This window comes from Desmodus rotundus, chromosome 8, assembly GCF_022682495.2.
Source record: "Desmodus rotundus isolate HL8 chromosome 8, HLdesRot8A.1, whole genome shotgun sequence".
NCBI lineage: Eukaryota > Metazoa > Chordata > Mammalia > Chiroptera > Phyllostomidae > Desmodus > Desmodus rotundus.
This window is the reverse complement of record NC_071394.1, coordinates 60889021-60907822: the sequence shown is the minus strand read 5'-3', so window position 1 is coordinate 60907822 and position 18802 is coordinate 60889021.

The window sequence follows — 18802 nt, the reverse complement described above, 5'->3', positions numbered from 1 at the left end:
ATTTTTTCTAGTTTATTCTGTAAAATACTGGATGTTAAGATTTTAAGTTAATGAAAGTTTTTCATGAGAATGCAGGTCTGTACCTTTCTATGAGTCATGTATTTATTTCTGAATCACCTTTATTGGTCTTTTAAAATTCTGATTCCAGAGCCTATTCTAGATCTAATGAATTAGTCTCTGTTGGCAGGGCCCTGAAATGTGCCATTGTACACAAACTTCTTGGATAGTACTCCCACACATTCAAATTTGAGAACCATGGCCTATTTTGAAAATGCCATCTGATTCCTATAAATATTAATTTAATTGATTAGTCAGTTAATTAATAGAGACCTTGCATATTTATCATACTTAAAGAGTCTTTAAAATGATAAAAGAACAAATATAAAATTACAATAGATTTTAAAAAACCAAATCAGCTTAAAGCAGATTACATGTACACTGTTAAAAAAAATAAGGAAAGCAAGCATTAATACTCAACAAATGAGCCAGAAAACATCACTAATCCATCTGCTTTACATTAAATGTCTCATTAAAGGAGGATAATTTTGGCAAATGATTACTGACCTGTGTATTTCACCAATTATTTCATAATACTGCAATCTAAGTTACAAGTTCAGAGCATGTATTGACAATGAAATCTAATGGACCAGAAAGAAGAAAAAATTTCATTATAAGAGATACGTTATTTCAGAAAATTTTCTATCAGTCTGATTTCTTAGAATTCAGTAAATTATACGAAGGACTAAATAACTGTATTTCCTGATTGGCGGCAAGAAGAGGCATGTTGTGATAGCCCACTCCTGAGATTCTCTCAGTGCTCCTCACCTCCTGGTATTCACATTTTGTCTCCTCTGACACTGAACAGGGCTGCCATGTCCGAGCAGTTGGATATTGTGAAAATTATGGAGTGGGACTTCTGAGGCCAGGTCATAAAAGACGTTGCATTTTCCTTGCGTTGTCATTCTTGGATCACTTATTTTGAAAGAGGCCATGCTGTGGGGATGCTTAAGCACCTCATGGAAAGACCCATGTGGGGAAGAACTGAGGCCTCCTGCCAACAGCCAGTGCTAACTTTCTACTCATGGGAGCAAGCCATCTTAGGTGCAAAGCCTCCAGCCCTGCCAAGCTTTCAGATAACTGAACCTCTGCCGCTATGGTGTTTGCAAATGTGTGAGACCCCAAACCAGAATGTTGTAAATTGTGTGACACAGCAAATGTGTATTTTTCTTTTAGGATACATAGCAATTTTGTTACATAGCAATAGATAATTAATACAGATGTAAATGCAATAATCCCAACATTTGCAAAATGCTGTGATAGAATTTAACATTATTATTCTATCCTCACTTACCCTCCCAAATCCAGGTTTCATTTTCTCTTTACCACCATTTTTTGATATAGCTCTTTCTCAGTCCCCTTTTGCTTTGTTCTTTCTCCTCCTATGGCTTATATGTGTCCATTTCCCAGAGATCTACTTTCCATCCTCATTGGTTCATTCATTTTCTATCAAATCATCCTCTCTGTGAGGATGGTTTTCAAATCTTTGTCTATATTCCTGAATTCAGCTGAATTTGCCATCTTTAAAATGTATTGTCCTCAGCCCTGACTGGTGTAGCTCAGTGGATTGAGCACTGGCCTGTGAACCAAAGGGTCACAGGTTTAGTTCCCAGTCAGGGTACATGCCTAGATTGTGGGCCAGGTCCCCAATTAGGGATGTGCAGGGGGGCAACCACTTGATGCTTCACTCCTTCTCTTTTTCATGCCTCTCTAAAAATAAATAAATAAAAAGTCTTTAAGAAATAAACTAAAATTTATTGCCCTCTTCTGACTGTACCTCTATAAGTGGGGCCATTCTCCTGTCCATCAATAAACAGTCAAACAAATTCTTCATTCATTTTTCTCTTAATTCCCTGTCCTACCTTTAAATTCTGTGAATTCATGCTTCATAATATCTTTAAAATTCCCTGCTTCTTTTCATTCCTATTACCTGACTCACCGCCAGATCCTTGGGAGCTGAGGATAGAGTAACCCCATTCACCGCCTTCCCTACTGTGCTTGATCCAATAACTCTTAGCTTCTACTCATTATGCATGTGACTGTCAAATAAGCTTTCTACACACCACATCCATTCCTCCTCCACTCACAAATTGTCAATGGCAAGTCTTTATCTTTAATTTTATTTTCCCCAACCCCTTCTCCATTTACTACATTATTTTAACACTCCCCAGCTGAGTTGGAATTTTACTACTATCCCAACGTGACAAATACAGTTCCTCTTCCATATGCCTGGCACTCATTAATGAAATCATTAGTTTCTCTGCACAGGCACATTACCTAAACCTTCGTCATGAGTCACAACCCCTCTGAAGTCTCATATTTCTAATAATTATTTCCCTGGTCTCTCTGATTCACAAAATGTTGTCAGCAAATGTATTTAAAGGTGCGATAAATAGAAAGGTAATATTTGTCAGGAGTTAAAAGAGAGTGATGCCATCTATAACAGTTCCATTATACTTGCTACTTGGTGCATGAGTTTAGCAGTAAATAACATACACCTTCGTACTTTCATTTCGAGATCTAGCTCAGCAGCAATCAGTTAAAATAGAATGACATCATCAGAAGCCTCTGGACATTCCATAATTCTCTCTGGAATTATGAATCAATGTTGGTCATTAATAAACCACTTCTAACCAGATCATGCCAACATGATTAGGTCAGAGTAAAACTGCTATAATTTAAAATATAAAAAGGCAGTGGCTACTTCTTATACAACACTTTATCAATATAAATAAGAGAGCACTGCTATCTTTCTCTTAAAATTAAAATAATTTAATATGTCTCTGAAATCCCTTAAATGCTAACTCTAAGGGCCAACACGCATTATAGCACTTTTCTAACAGAGCCAACACACGACATCAACCAAAGCCCAGAGAGCACCTCATAAAGTCATTTATAGTTTATCCAACCCCGAAAGGCTGTATCACAGAACTTCTTCACATGAGTCTCTTCTCCCTTCTCAGATTGCTTGCTGGTGGAAGTCAGAAGCCAGGTTCAATAATTCATTCAATACATGTTTACTCAACATTAGTTCATGATTGATCCACTGAAAGATGTGAAGCAAAAACATATGAAGCAAAGTTCTGAGTTGCAACCAACAGAAATCAACCCTGACCAATTTAAGGAGCAAACAAAAACCATGTATTGAAAAGCCATTGTTTTAAAATGTTCTTTATATGGACCTCCTGTTTGTTCTTAAATATTTTATCTTTCTTGTTCAATTAGAGTTTCTTCCCTTTTATGAAATATATAGTATTGATTTCTGTGTACTACTTACCCAAAACCTTACTACATTATCTTATTCTGATTAAGCTCTGAGTTTTTGTCATGAAGTCTGACCTGTGTCTGTAATGATAGACTTAATGTTCCTTGAAGTCAAGAGTGACAGCAATCTGTAGCATTTCATACCTGATCCTATCTGCAGCCAGATCACATCATCTGTGAAAGCACTGTCCATCCCAGTTCAGCAATATGAAGAAGTGTTATGATTGCTGTTGATTTGTCTGCTGTTCTTCAAAACTGAAAATAATATTCAGCTGTTATTTGTATTATCATCAAGTAATCCATAGGTATTCTGGGACCAGATTTATTAATATAATTTAGAACTTTATCAAGAAAAGAAATATGTGGCTTTTATATTCTAAAAGTTTCAATTATTCTGGGATATGCTCCCCCACACATGTCTCATTCTCTCCCGAGTCTTTGAGCACCTGGGATCAGAAGCAGCAGCTATTGGAAGCCAGGAATGTACATATCAGGAAAAAGCTGCAAAAATCAAACAAGTACTGATCAGAGCCAAGGCAGACAGGTAAATTGATGATAGCATGCATTTACGAATCACAATAGTAAGAAACCAAGCAAATAGATGATAATCTGAGAGTGGTGGGGACAGTATTTAATAGATAATAAAAAAATCCATGGCAGAAAGACTAGATTTCAGAAACATCATAGAGAACTCATGAATGATGAGAAACAAATTGTCTGACAAAAAAAGAAGAAACCATCAGGAAATTTGATGGGCTATTATGCAGCTATTAAAATGATAACTGATAATTAGGTAGAAACATTGAAATGTATTTATGAAATAACTGTAAGCGAGTAAAATATATTCTACATATATTCAAAATATGACTACATATTTAAGATTATTATTTTTAAAATCAATCAGCTACACATGGACAAAGTTTATAAAAATGTGAATAAATATTATAAAGTGGAGGTTATGTTAAGATTAAGAAAATAAACTTTTCATTTATTTGACAATATTTTAAAAATTCTACTAAGATATGAGTTTAAGAGAATGGGCAAAGTGATGGCAACATGGACACTTTTTAACTAAAGGCAGGCATTCATTTCAATCAAGACATTTATGCCTCCTGCTATAAGGTAATATTTATTTATACCATCTATGTTATGCTAAGTCTTTAAAACAAAAATCAGTCTTTAACCACAGTTAGTATCAGTTTTGCATGTATCATTCCTTGTACTCCAGCAAGAAAAGGATAAAATGAGCGTAAGTGCTGTATGTGAAGAAAGAGAGATAGAGAGAGACGGGCATTTATGTGAGATGACATCCACCCTCAAGGCACCGAGATTCTCCCTAGACCATTCTGGTGCATCCCTGGACTTGGGAGGTGATTCAACTTCTCCTGAGCCATATGAGCTGCCTAGGAGGGCATTAGCTGACAGGTTAATCAAGTGGACAGTACAGAATGACCCTGGGACCTGGGGGAAGTATTAGAGCTGGAAACAGAAATTTAGATGCCATTCATACAGAAGTGTATGAGCTCACCCAGAGGGTGAATGTATTGTAGAAAAGGACTGATAGTAAAGCTTGTCCTCAGATTGAAGGAAGGAGGGAAAAGAGGTGCTAGGGGATCGGGGTTTTTTTTTTAAAGAGCTGTCAGACGGATTCAAGGAACAGTTAATGCAGTGTGTCAGGGAAAGTGAAAGAAGAAAAGATTTCAGGAAGAGGTCATGAAGCAAGAGTGCCGACAGCCGGGTTTGGGGCTCAGAGTTAATGTGATGAATGTGAGAAAGTCACTAAAAGATTCATGACAGATTTCCAAACAGTAGCAAAGGCCAAGTTGAAGTTCTCAGCTTAAATCTGTAATGGATCAGGTCAGATGGGTTCCTCCCACAAGCCATATGACTTCTGCACAGACAACAATAGCAGGGTTCCCAGCTTGGGGTCACGTTATTGGGTTTGGGAAAAGATAATGTAGAGAGAGAATGTGGGTCCTAATAAAGCAATATTAAACCAGTGCCTGGGACTTAAACTGGAGAGGAAATTGTAGTCCACAGGGTGCTGATGGACAGGCCATCCTCTTTATACAGCAACACAGCGGCTTTTGGTTCTGTTTACTTGGATTTGCAGCTTAACAAACCAGACTATCTAGCTTGTGCCCCACTTTGAGTTCCCTTAAAAGCAGAACTTAAAATAAGGACTTGGGTACAGATAGTTTATTTGGGAGGAATGTCTAGGAAGAAGAGAGTGTGCCTGGAGTGAGACCGGGAAGTTATACACACCCTTCATGTGTGTTACTGACTTCACTGTAGTTTCATATATTTACCCGCACCCACCTCAGGTTAAGTGGTTTCTGTCTCTCTTCTGCAAAGCTTTCTCTGAAGCCCAGGAGCAGATGTAGCCTGGCATTGCAGAGGGTCGACAGCCCTGGGCAACACTTTACCAGTGGAAGATGGCACTAGGTCAGTGAGTGCCCGCTGGACCATTTGGGAACCACTGAGCAATAGAGACTCAGTCCCTTTGGGACACACAGAGGAACTATGGATAATGCCCTTGTAACTGTCCCATCAGTTAAAAGGGAAGTTGCACACAGGTGGAGGGTTACCTGAGCTGTTAACACCTACACCAACCCAGGCTGCACCTGCACAGGTGTTTCAGAGCAAGCTCTGAGGCATGAAAGCAAAGAGCCACTGCCTTATGTGGTGGTGAGCCACTGGCCACTGCAGCCACTGTCCCCCACCTGCTGTGCCCACCACTGTCTCCCACAGCTACAACTCACAGTTGCACCCCACTGCTGTACTGCACTGCTATCCCCCACTGCTGCAACCCACTGCTCCCCCACCACTGCTGTTCCCACAGCTGTCCCCTACTGCTGCTCTGAAATCAGTCACCCAAGATGCTGTGACTCAGGCAACACAAGCAGCTGCTGCCCAGGTTTTCTGAACTGCAGCACTGGAGTGATGTGGGACCAGACAATCTTTTGTTCTGGGGCTGCTGGGTGCATGGAAGGATGGTTAGCCCTTCCTCACTAGGTGCCATTGCCTTCCGCCAGTTGGGACAATGAAGAACATCTCCAAACACTGCTGAATGTTCACAGGAGGGAACTATCACCTCCAGCTGAGACCATAGCTTAATTTCTGTATATCTCAGTTTCTTTTCTATGAAGTGAGGATAAAATAGTACTGACCCTGTGGGCTCTGGCAGGGAGTTAAATGAGATGGTAAACACCAAGCACTGAGCAGAGTCCCTGACACACCATGTATGCCTAATAATAATGACACTCACACTGAGAATAATGTAGAAGTCTTCTGTACTTTATCGTGTGTGTTTTTATGGCTCACATTCAAGGCTTATTTTCCCTTCTTTGATTAAAAATAATGATAATAAGGTACTTATTTCTAATACCTGTTTCAGCTAATAGATCAGAGGCTGCATCTCAATGTGAATAAATCAAAACGGAAAAGGCCGACATCAATCACTTTGATGTTCTTCCATTACCAAACACCAATTAATGCTCTTAAGTTAAACATGACTATGTGTCATTTTTGTTGTAGCTAGGTGAATGTGGAGTGTGAGGAAAATCAAAGAACTCTGCTTAAAAAGTGAATAGAAAATTAGAATACTGTACTTGAGACTAATCTTGCAGCATTTATACCTCCATGTTCTACTAAATGCAGATTTAAAATGCACATTTACTAAAACAACATTTTAAAACATAATCTGTGATCACATTCTTAGAGACATGAATATTTAGATTTATTAGCATACACTGAATACCAGCATGCAAACATTGAGATGAATTTAAGGAAATTGTTAGTGATTCATTACATAGAGTATTTACATTTCTGTATGATCAGAGCAAATGCATTAGCAAAAATTTTCTACCCTGATACCATGGAAAACCACTCTCAGAAAAAGTCATTAGTGTTATAAAGAGGACATTCTGCACGGGTTCTTCCTGGACTGTCTTAGACTCAGTCCAAGCAGCTGTTGCCATCTGCCAGGGAGAGCGGTGGGCAGAGATACATGGCGAAGCTCTGCCCAGCCCTCATCTGTTGACAATGCCTTGCCCAGAACTCCCAGACACTGAATATCCTTGAGAGGCACAGACAAATCCCCAGAGAGACAGGTTTATCTCTTCCTTAAAGGATTGTAGGAGAAAAATAAAACAAGATCAGCATGAGAAGTATATTCATGAGAAATTGTTTCGTCGCTGCTTCTTTGGGTCTGAAACTTCTGGAGGATGCCCACAATGGAATCATTGTTCAAACTGACCATGTTGTATTGCAACTACTTTTTCATGTGTCTTCCAACTCTTCAAGTGCTAGTGCCAAGACATTGTCATTTTCTTACCCCCAGGACCTACCACAGAGCAAGCACTCTAGAAGTGACAAGTGAGAGAATCACTGAATGAAAATGTCAGCCAGTTTAGCTCACCATGCCTGGTGTACCAGGTCCCAAAATCAGTTAAGAACTTAAAATATCAGTGTAAGTGTCATAAATGCCGCACCTCAGAACCACTGAACCTTCCTATCATGGTGCAGCCTTCCTAGAATAGAATCAGTCTGCAGCAGCAGGAAATGAGGCGATCAAGTGTAGAACCTGAGATGCTTAGAGTCATGTGACATAGACCGGATCTATCCCTCCAAGTAAAGAAGTTAGGCAAACTTCCAGATCATTGAAACAGAAAAAGGTATTTGCCAGAAATTTCCAAATGACTCAGGCAAAGTGTTCTTTTGTTGTTTTTCTGCTTAAATTACTAGTATAATTGCCTCAGTTCTCCATTTGTCTATTGATGTTCAAACACAGCTTTAGCTAAAAATGATTTGAGGCAGAGTCCCAGAGGGAGAAAAGAAGCAGCTCTCATACAAAGAGGGGCCTTCAAAACTAGCTCAGCTGTGTCCCAGAACACCCTGAAACAGCCTGAATCACGTGTTCAGGTGGCAGTCTGGAAATTACAAAGTGAACCAGAATCTACAGACGTAATTATGAAATGCTTATTTGAATTTTACAAACAAGATGTTAGCTATTTTTACCATGTGAAGCATATGGTTTTGCCTTCATTTATCAATATTTTAAAAGCAAATCCATCTAGATCGGCGATTTTCAATCTTTTTAATGTCAGGGCACATATAAACTACTACAATTCTCTGACACTCCAAAAAATATATTTTTTGCCAATATGACAAAAATAGATACAATTTTAATTTGTCACTATATTTTATTATACAAAATGGCTGTTGTCATTCTTTTATTTGACAATCTAAGGGAAAACAGTCAAGTTATTGCGTGTTTTAAAAATTCTTGTGGCACACCAGTTGAAAGTCACTGATGTAGATCAATGGTTTCTGTTTTGTTTCTATGGGTGTTGACTGCAAAGAGGATTTTCTGTAAAAATTCAATCTGGAGAGCTTAAACGAAACCGTGGTGAGGATGCAATGCTTTTAAAAACTAAGCTTAAGTAAGACGACTGTCTCCCAGGAAATGACTTTGCATAATAAAAAATCAAATTAAGGACAGTAGAGTCTCACATGGATGTTATCTCTAGCTCTGAAATCCTTCTAGGGCTTCCATTCTGGGTCTCTGTTATACTTCATTCCAGACACCTGACTGCTGGTGCCCCGGTTGTGTTTATAGCCAGTCAGCCCTGCTCCCCAGGTTATAACTGATCACAGCAGACTTCTAAAGCCTGACAGAAAAATAAGCAGGCACTATGTAAATGTACATTAAAATGAAAGGATCTGTGAGAACGCTTTGTAAACTGTGACACACCCTACAAATCTGAGTTATGACAGCACAGAAGGCTCATTGGAGTCTCCTTTTTTGTTTGTTTTAACAACACAATGTGACTAAGTATGAAGATAAAACCTCATTAAATCTTTTTACCTGATTTTCCTTTTTAATTATTGGAAGCCTATCTACTTTCTGTGAGTAGATTTCTTTTAAGAAAAGAGAGCTCTTCCTGCTGTGAGTAGACTTCACAGAGACCACTGAGGTGCATCACCTCTTTCAGCGTTTGAGTCAAAGAACGGTAAAATTAGTCTGCCTGCCCTAAGAGAATTCACCATGGGAAACACAGAACAGGAAGAAAAATGAGTGAGAAATTTTTCAAAATCGGTGTGCACTCTTGAACACAGGTAGGTTCCACTGGCTACTTGGGATCCGATTCCTGGGCCTTGAAAAGAATTCACAGACTTAGAGTTAGATTGCAAGCAAAAATTAAAATTACTTTGTTCCTTAGCTAAATGACATGCCAAATAATCTTTTCCCTGCATACTTAGTCCCCCAACCTAAGGGTTTAAATATGATTTGTAAAGCTGATGTAAAAAACGCACGCATTTAAAAAGTAGTCTCCAGGAGCCACATCAATAAGACTGTTGTGTATGGCATTATAAACCAAATTGTCAATGATATTCTTTGTTTTAGATTTCTTTTTCATTGTCTAGGATATTTTTTCCTTCAAAGCTTGAGGTTGTGAGAAAGAAAAATTGTGCTTGTAGGTGTTCCATCAGGTGGAATCACTTTTTTAAAAGATATTAGTTATTTATTTTTAGAGAGAGGGGAGGGATGGAGAGAGGGAGAGAAACATTGATGTGTGACAGAAACACCGACTGGTTGTCTCCCGCACACCCCTAACTGGGGACCTGGCCTGCAACCCAGGCATGTGTCCTGACCAGGAGTTGAATCAGCAACATTTTGTTTGTCAGGCTGATGCTCAATCCACAGAGCCATACCAGCCAGGGCTGGAATAATTTTAATATTAAATTCTTTTGAAGGATTTGTGTCAGAATTTCTTAATTGTGTCTCCCATCAGTTTTAAAAAGAAACATTTGAGAATATCTTTGCTAGATCTATATGAAAACATTCATAAAAATAGGTATTTTAAAAATGTTTTAATAAAAGCAGTATTTCATCCTAATCCGAACAAGAGATAATCAACCCCTTATCTAGGATATTTGTTATGGTTACCTTTGATGGACTCAAGAAGAGCTCATCCTGTTCAGCCATTACTTTGTTACTTGTCTTCCCCTGCACGGTGCCCTGGGGCTCTCCTCACTGCTAAATTGGGTCCAGCAGCCTGTGCTGCTGCCCCAAGTCCCATCTGTGAGATTCCCATACTTTGAACACACTATGATGTGTCTGCAGCAATTCTGTCTCTGCAGAGATCAGTTTTTCCCTCCAGGACCTAGTCACATTCAATTTCAATGAAATATAGTGGGCTAATCTAATTCTCTTGACTAAAAGTTTGCAGAATTAATTATTTTATAAAATGAGTGGTCTGTTTATACACATTTGAATTTCTTTATTCAAATATTTGGGTCCACAATATTGCTCTAGTAAGCAATATCTTGGGAATATTTCTTTTTACTGTTACCAGCTTCACTATCTTTTAGATTTTTTAAATAAGGAAGATCAAAGGATTCACCATTGTAATGATACTGGTGCTACAGTTCCCCAAATATTCTTTAAGATGGGGATTATGGTGAACCAGAATTGGAAACCTATTATATTTTTTGTTATTGTTCCTGTAATCATTTCAATAATTCACTGAAAAAATGGTTTAATATGTAAATGTTCTCTGTTACTGTAATAGGAAATTTATGGGGAAAGTTATTTTTCAAAATGATTCTGAACAATTATATATGCGTGTGTGTGCCCAGGACTTTTTTTCTAGAACCTAAGAGCCTATAGTAGGCTGATGGTCCTACAATTAAGAGTTATCTTAAGTGCAAAGGATTGGGATAAAATCTTTCTAGTCACATCTGATAGACCCCCAAATACAGTCCAACAAGACACAATCTGTTCCTACAGTGAAAAATTTATATAACATATTTAAAAATCAAATGAGAACAATTTACAGAATCGTGTAGTCACTACCACATGACCCAGCATATTTCTGATTAAATTTAGTCCTATTAGAGGATAATTCAATGAATGTTTTTCATTTAATGCCTCATTTTCCCTTTAAAGTTTCAGGAACAGCTGGATGAGGAGGGGAACTTAGTTGCTATTCTGCTAATGAGAGACACAAAGTACACTCTATCAAATGTTCAAAGGTGCCTATTCTTAGGTTTTAGTCTAACTAATTTAATAACATTAAAAATTAGTCTTCTCCACTCTTTAGAAAAGTGACAGTTTTAGACGAGGGATGGGACAAAAGATTTGTGTGTATATTTGTGCAGCTGTAATCAGGGCAGACAAGCTTGGTGCTCTGTGACAGTGCTGGGCATTGGGAAATGTGTGCTAGATTTCTATGAAGCATAGGTATTGCTCAACATCTTTACCGTAAGCCATTTCGCAGGGCACAGGGAAACCACCTAAGACTAGGTGGTCTATTTCCTAGGACTTCTGTTCCAGGCAGCTTGATAATTTACACCACCAGCTTTGTAACGGACATACTAAATATTTCCCTTTCTCATTGCTAACCAATCTCTGCTGATTTAAGAAGAAATAATCAAGGGAGATAATCTTTCTTCTTCAATTTTGTCTGCTTCTCACCTTCCTGTCCTACCATCTTACCCCCTTTTTGAAGACATATTGCTGCTGATGCCTCATTGCTGGCATCCTCAGCCAGCCTCCGAAAGCTGCGCATGGCAAAGCCTAATGCCTCTGGAGGGGCAGGTCAGAAGTGGCCTGGGGTGTGGCCTTCACCTCCTGAGCTCCATAATCACCATCAAATACATGCAGTGGTCACAAGCTTCCATAGCAGAGTGCTATATGGTAGCCATTTCACCCTCTGGAAATCTCTTCAGGGTTTAAGTAAATTTCTCAGAGGCAAGTAAAGACAGCTGGATTGGGGTAACCAACCATGGATTAGAAACCAGAAGTAGGTCTGGATTAGGAAGAATTTTAGCCACAGGCAGCAGCAGGACTCTGAATTCTCAACTACTCTTGAGTAATAGTGAAAAGAAAGGTCATAAATTCTTTTCTCATGTCCCTTCCTCCACATTTCTGCTCAAGGGTGAAGGCATCAGAGGGCAAAGGGGAGCTTGGGGAGGACAGGGGCAGAGGCTGGGACTCCCTGACAACAGTAGTTTCATTCTCATGGCCAGATGTCAACTTCCTATTTCTGCCGCCTTGCACCGTACACTTCCCTATTCTTACTGAGTGAACTAGAACATTCTCCGGAGGATCTTTGTCTATTTCAAAGGATGTCTATATTAATAGAAAACACTGCATCATCATTATAAAAACCAGCAGTAAAATGATCAGGCTGTACAATCTTTAAGTTAAACTTTGTCATTTTTAGGGGCTTTGTAACACTTCCTCCAGTGACCTTCCCAGATTTCATCTGGTTTTTGTTGTTCATCAAAATGGAGGAAAATCATTCCCTGTATTCATTATTCAGAAAAAAAATTAGTGGCGTATTCACAGCTGAAAATCGTTGCACTGTAGAAGAATGGGGGAGGGTCATTGTGCCAGGGCCCTGCCTCCACGCAGGAGATGACAGTGAGGCAAGGGCCTCACAAGAGCTCACCCTTCCATCTCTAATCATCCTGACTCACTAGCTGTTAATTCTGTCAAGGATCTTTGAGGGAATACAAACACATCAGAGACAAAACAGAGTGCATTAATTTTGTTCCTTTAAGCCTCACATATTAACATAGCAACCAGTCTGACAGAGGGGGAGGGGAACCTCCCAGCTGCACAGTCACGTGTTGTAATCACTGCTGCTATCGCTGTGCTTTCTATTCAATAGTTCTCTGGCCCTTCTCTGTGCTAAGTGCTGCATATTGATCTGAAGAAAAGTAAACAACTTTCTGAATATATCAGGCCTTTCTGGTATACTTAGGATAATTCACTTCCCTTTTCTCCTTCTGATTTACTTTTTTTCATGTGACTCACTTATTTTTAACTTTTTAAATATAATTTATTAGGCAGGATATTTGATGGGGTAAACACACAACCCCCTCCCCCACACACACATTTAAGTTTAATTAGAAGTAAATTTTTTCTTGTAAGAGCCCAATCCGAACACTCACATTTGGTGTGCAAATATTTATGTAAATTGTCATACTCAGGCATCTAGAAGTCACAAGGGGCGGTGATTGTGTTAAAAAGGCAGCACTTTGATTCAAACTGAGGTTCTTTGATGTTGGGAGCCTGAATGTTCTCTGATGAGAGACTCGGGGTTGTGAACATGCCTTGAGATACCAGAGTGTCACACTGCACTCCTGTCCCCTGACATTTCTGCCCCTGGCTGCAGATATGAGAGGCTGGGCAGTGGGACACTTGTGCTTCGATGACGGCCACTGGGGGCTCCTTCTCCATGGAGATGGATGTGGAGCCAGGGGCACCTGTCTTGGGGCACTGTTATATCAGTGTCCCCTGCCCTCTGTCAGCTAGCTGCTTGTGCACCACTCCTCTACTCTGGGAGGACAGGATGGGCTGGTGCATGTGACCAAGCACCTTAAGTTCTTTCCTCTGAGCTGACAGGTAGCTCACATTTACTAAGTGACAAATATGCTGGGCGTGATGCTGGATACTTGATATTAAGAAGCTTCTTTAATCCTTCAGCAGCACTGCAAGGTAGGCTTTATCACTATTCCCATTTTAGAGATAGGAGACTGAGGCTGAAGAAGATAAGTTACTGGCCCACGTTCACAGGGCTAGAAAAAAAGTAACACTGAAATTGTAACTCACGCTCTTAATCTGGTGTGACCATCACTGCTCTTGACTGATCCCAGGCTACCCCCAACATGCTGTCTTGACGCTGAGCAGGCAGTTGGTATCTCATGAGGTGACTCAGAATCTGTCATCATAAGATCCTGTTGCTCTGTTTCTTTCCAGCGTGTCAGGCCATTCCCTCATTCCTGCAGGTAGAATGGGGAAAATTGGCCTTACGGCAAGGGTCCGCTGTAGGAATTAAAGTTGCAGAGTACATGGTATATAATAGGTGTTCAATTAATATCTGTTGAATCTGATTCTTGGGTGACTTAATTCTAAGAAGAAAATATATTTGTATAATTTATATACCTAGTTTCTCATTATATAGAAACTTGGTAACATCTCAGTTCATCTTAAGTGCAACTTGGTAAAGTCTCAGTTTGTCTTTGAGAACACAGTTCTCCACTTTATTTTGATCTTGTAGTTAGATACCCATGCATTTGCTTCCACACTGCGAGCTCACATTCTCTCAGCCAAATGTCTGTGTGTGTGTTAGGGAGATGCAAGCACTTGGCCCAGAGCCACCAGGAACTCAGGGCCAGGTGGTTGAAGTCAACCTCGCTGGTCAGTGAACCATGCCAATACTCACATTATAGGCACCCAACCTACTTCCTCATCCTGCCCCCAAGGCCATATTGAGTTCCTGCTCTTAGCTGTTTGAGGCTCCTCCCAACTTACAGCACCCACCTCAAGAAGGAGAAAGCAGTGTAGAAAGGTGCAGAAAGATAAGGGTGAGAGGTAGAGAGACGTAAGTCAAGCAGAGAGGAGATGCAGCATGCAGGGGTGACCTTGGCTTTCCCGAAATGATGGGCTGCCTCTGGACACAGGTGAGGTGTGCTTGCACGCTGTGGGACACAGGGATCTTGAGAATATCCCCAGATATTTGTGACAGACTTTGTGACACTTGAAAAAGCTTCACAGAAGCTCAGATTAGGACTTTGGCACATGCTCTGTTAAAATGCTCTCACTCCAGGCTATGCAGCTGCTGTCTTACCCAGAGCCTTCTCTGACTTTCCTATTTAAAGCACCATTATCACCCTCATCATACTGGGACACCTTCATAGCACCTTATCATAACCAGAACTTAGGTTGTTTATTGAGTTACTTGTTTTCTGATTTGTCTTCTCCTCCTAAAGTGAAAGCTTCCTGGTCTATCTCCCCAATGCCCAGAATGACTCCGCGTATTTGTGAAACAAATGACTATTACCCATGGCATTTCACTCCCTTTCAAGCTATAAATTTTCTCCTTATTCTAGGAAATCTCCACTCAAATATCCCATTTGTATCCAAAACCAAGTCTCAAAAATTGAGTTACAAACCTTCCTTTCAGTTCCCAAAAGAGCCAAGGTGGTTCCCATCTCAAGGTTTTTGCACGTAGTTCCCTCTGCCTGAACATCAGCCAGCACAATGCCCTCCTTCCCTCACCAAATTATCACCTCTTTGGACACTGGTGGTTTCTCATCCAAATTCAGTCCTCAGAAAGGACTTTTCTATCACTCTGATCAACCAATCCTTCATTATTTTGTATCAGAACAACCTAGATTTTTTTTTTCTCTTTTTCATGTAATATTACACTAATTTCAGGTGAACAACACAGTGATTGGATATGTGGTGAAAGGGTCACCACAGTAAGTCTAGTTATCACCCGTCACTGTATGCAGTCACAAAATCTTTGTAACAAAAGGTATGCACTTCCAGTTATAAGATAAATAAGTCCTGAGGGTGTGATGTGCAGCACGGTGACTATAGTTGATGATACTGTGTTGCATATTTGAAGGTTGCTAAGAGCATACAGAGATCTTAAAAGTTCTCATTACAAGCAAAAAATTAGATTTCTTTCATTTGTTTTCCTTTCTCAACTCAGCTAGTTATTTACCTATTTCTTATTTATCTCCTCCCATTAGACCCTAAGTTTCATTAGGGCAGAGATTGTAAATATTAGGTTGGCAAAAAAGTTTGTTTGGTTTCTTTCTGTAAGATGGCTCTAGCTGTGCTTAGTTGTCTAACTGCATTCAAAACAATTTTGTTAGATCCTATTGTGACAGTTATATCAGCATGCATTAAAAAGTCATCAAAATTGGTGAATTTTTGTGTAGTAGCCATGTCATTATTGAAGATGGAACAAAATACAGAACATTTTCGGCATCTATGCTTTATTATTTGAAGAAAGGTAAAAATGCAACTGAAATGCAAAAGAAGATTTGTGCAGTCTATGGAGAAGGTGCTGTGACTGATGTCGAAAGTGGTTTGTGAAGTTTTGTGCTGGAGATTCTCGCTGTACAATGCACTACAGTTGGGTAGACCAGTTGAAGTTGATAGTAATCAAATTGAGAAATTAATTGAGAACAATCAATGTGATACCATGGGGGAGAGAGCTGACAAAATATCCAAATTAATAAAGTTATTGGTGAAAATGAAATGTGTCTCTTATTTTAAGGAAAAAACCATACAGGCTTTTTGGCTAACCCAGTAATTTATTTTGTAAAACATTCTTACTATATGGCATCATGCCTAGAACCGAGAGGGTTCTAAATGAATTGCTGGATGGATGGCTGATGGATGAAGGGTCTAAGCCTGTCCGTCCACATTTGGATTAGGAGGTAAATCTAACTTCCAAATTTATGAGGAGCTCTAACTCCCCACCTTTTAAAATTTCTAGATAGACTATCCCTCTGCTCAAGAACAAATTAAAATTATTCTTTGTCCATGAGGTTTTTTTAAACACTCCAGCCACAGTCACTGCTGCCATTGTCAGACTCATTCAACTCGCAAACTGCTGCTAGGTGTTATGAGGGGTAGAAAGATGAATTGGATATAGTGACTGACCTCCAAGAGGTCTGGATGTTTATTTCATACTTCTGGACTGGAGTGTAATTCACACATGTTAAATGAATCAATGAATAAACTTAATCAGAGCTTTGCTGACTTCTCAACTCCTTATTTTTCATGATATTAAACACAACACATAACTTCTTCCTATAATCTTCCTGGGAAGGCTCAAGAAAGATCATTTTCCCCAAAGATTCCACAGAGTGCTGTCTTCCCAGAACAGAATTGATGATGGGAAGTGAAGTAGCCAGCTTGGTACTCTATTAATTCATTATATTTAAATAAACTTCCTTTTTATGAAAACATAAAAACATTTTCTAAGCCAAAGGTAGAGGTTTTTGATTAGCCACCATATGCAATGAAATCCTTCCACTGGTTCAAATAACTATTTTAGTCTGTTTCCTTTCTCTCCTCTTGTTTAGGATCTCCTGGCCATATATGGCTACTCTGCCTTTGTGTCCCCACCAATCTGAAACCAACTTTCAAATCAAATCCAGATTTCTTTCCCCCTTGCTTCAGTAATTACATTCAATCCCTGAAAAATTTTCTGTCTTAGTGTAAAAACAAATTGCTGAAATGTGGGAAATGCAGTGTTGGCGGGTTTGTCTCTGTCACTCCAGCCAGGTTTAGATGATTTTTCTCTGTTAGACACAGGGAGCAGCTGTTTTGGTTGTGGTTTAGCATAACTGGTGGGCTACCAACTTTCTGCAAAGCTTCCCAGCTGTTTTCTTTCCAACGTTATTTTTATCACCTTAGCTTCAGGCTACTCATTCCAGTTTCTCCTCCTCTTCTCCACCTTGCCCATCTCGACACAATGACCAAATTCCCGGTGACTGTATGTGGGGAAGCTCCCCATCCATCCACTTTATGAGCTCAGTGACTCAGACTTTACAGAGCTCCCCATCCATCCTCATCTCCTATAACACACTGTTAGATTTTCCTCTAATGTGAAACCAACCTGTTTGTCACCTCTGCTGTCCACTCAAGAGTTCAGTCTCCTCATGAAATCCTCCATTGAGTCCTGTGCACTCCAGCTCAATAACTTGCCCCAGGCCCAAGCACTTCCCCCCCTCCTCACTGAGACAGCCCAAGTCAAGCAGCAATCCTCTCTCTCCTGCACTGGCTCACAGCAAACATCTTTGTTTCAGTGCTTTTAATGTATTTCAATTTTAGAAGCAATAAAAGGCTTTAAGTCCTTTTTTACTTTTAAAGAATTGGTTCCTGTGTTGCTTCTGAGATATGGTTAAGGACACTATAAAGAAAATAATGAAATCTGACTCGATAGCCATATGAGGATATTAAAAGTAAAATTAATGGTTGTTTTCTTTTTTCCAAATAATTGGATGCGGGGAAAGCATGTCAAGAGAGCATGTACTTCAGTCTATTTCATTATAAAGCTAACTCATGTACCTACCCTTTGAACAAGAGTAAAGGCAGAGAGCCCATTTCTCTGGTAAAAGAACATGATAACTATTGTTACAGGGTTGAGAAGAAGAAGGATGGTTTGGCTGATGTCAGACTGGTTTTCAAAGTGTTACAGGACAGACTGGTGGGGTGGGGGGGAGGGTGGCTGAACAATATAAAAGGACCCCCCCTTTTTTCTCGGGGTTCCTCCCCCATACTAGATTCACTTTGCCTGCCGCCAGAGGAAAGACGTCTCTCAAAGCCAGAGATTGGTGAAAAGGAAAGGAAGTATTATTTATTTGAAATAATGCAGACTAAAGTTCTTTAGAATACCCTCAAACACACACAGTCCCTCCTTCTCCCTCTGCCCAGTCTCGGGTACCGTATCTCAGGAAAGAAGTTGAAGTCTGTGATTCAGGCTCCCAGCTCCATCAGCCGTGTCGCGGCCACGATCTCCAGTTAATCCCATGTGGCACCTTCTCATGGCCCACCAGCAAGAGTCCTTTCACCCCTTTTCTTCCAGGCAAAGTCTCTCCTGCTTCCTAAGCCACGTGGCAAAAGGGAGCACCCCAAAGCCGCATGGTCCCAACCTGTGCC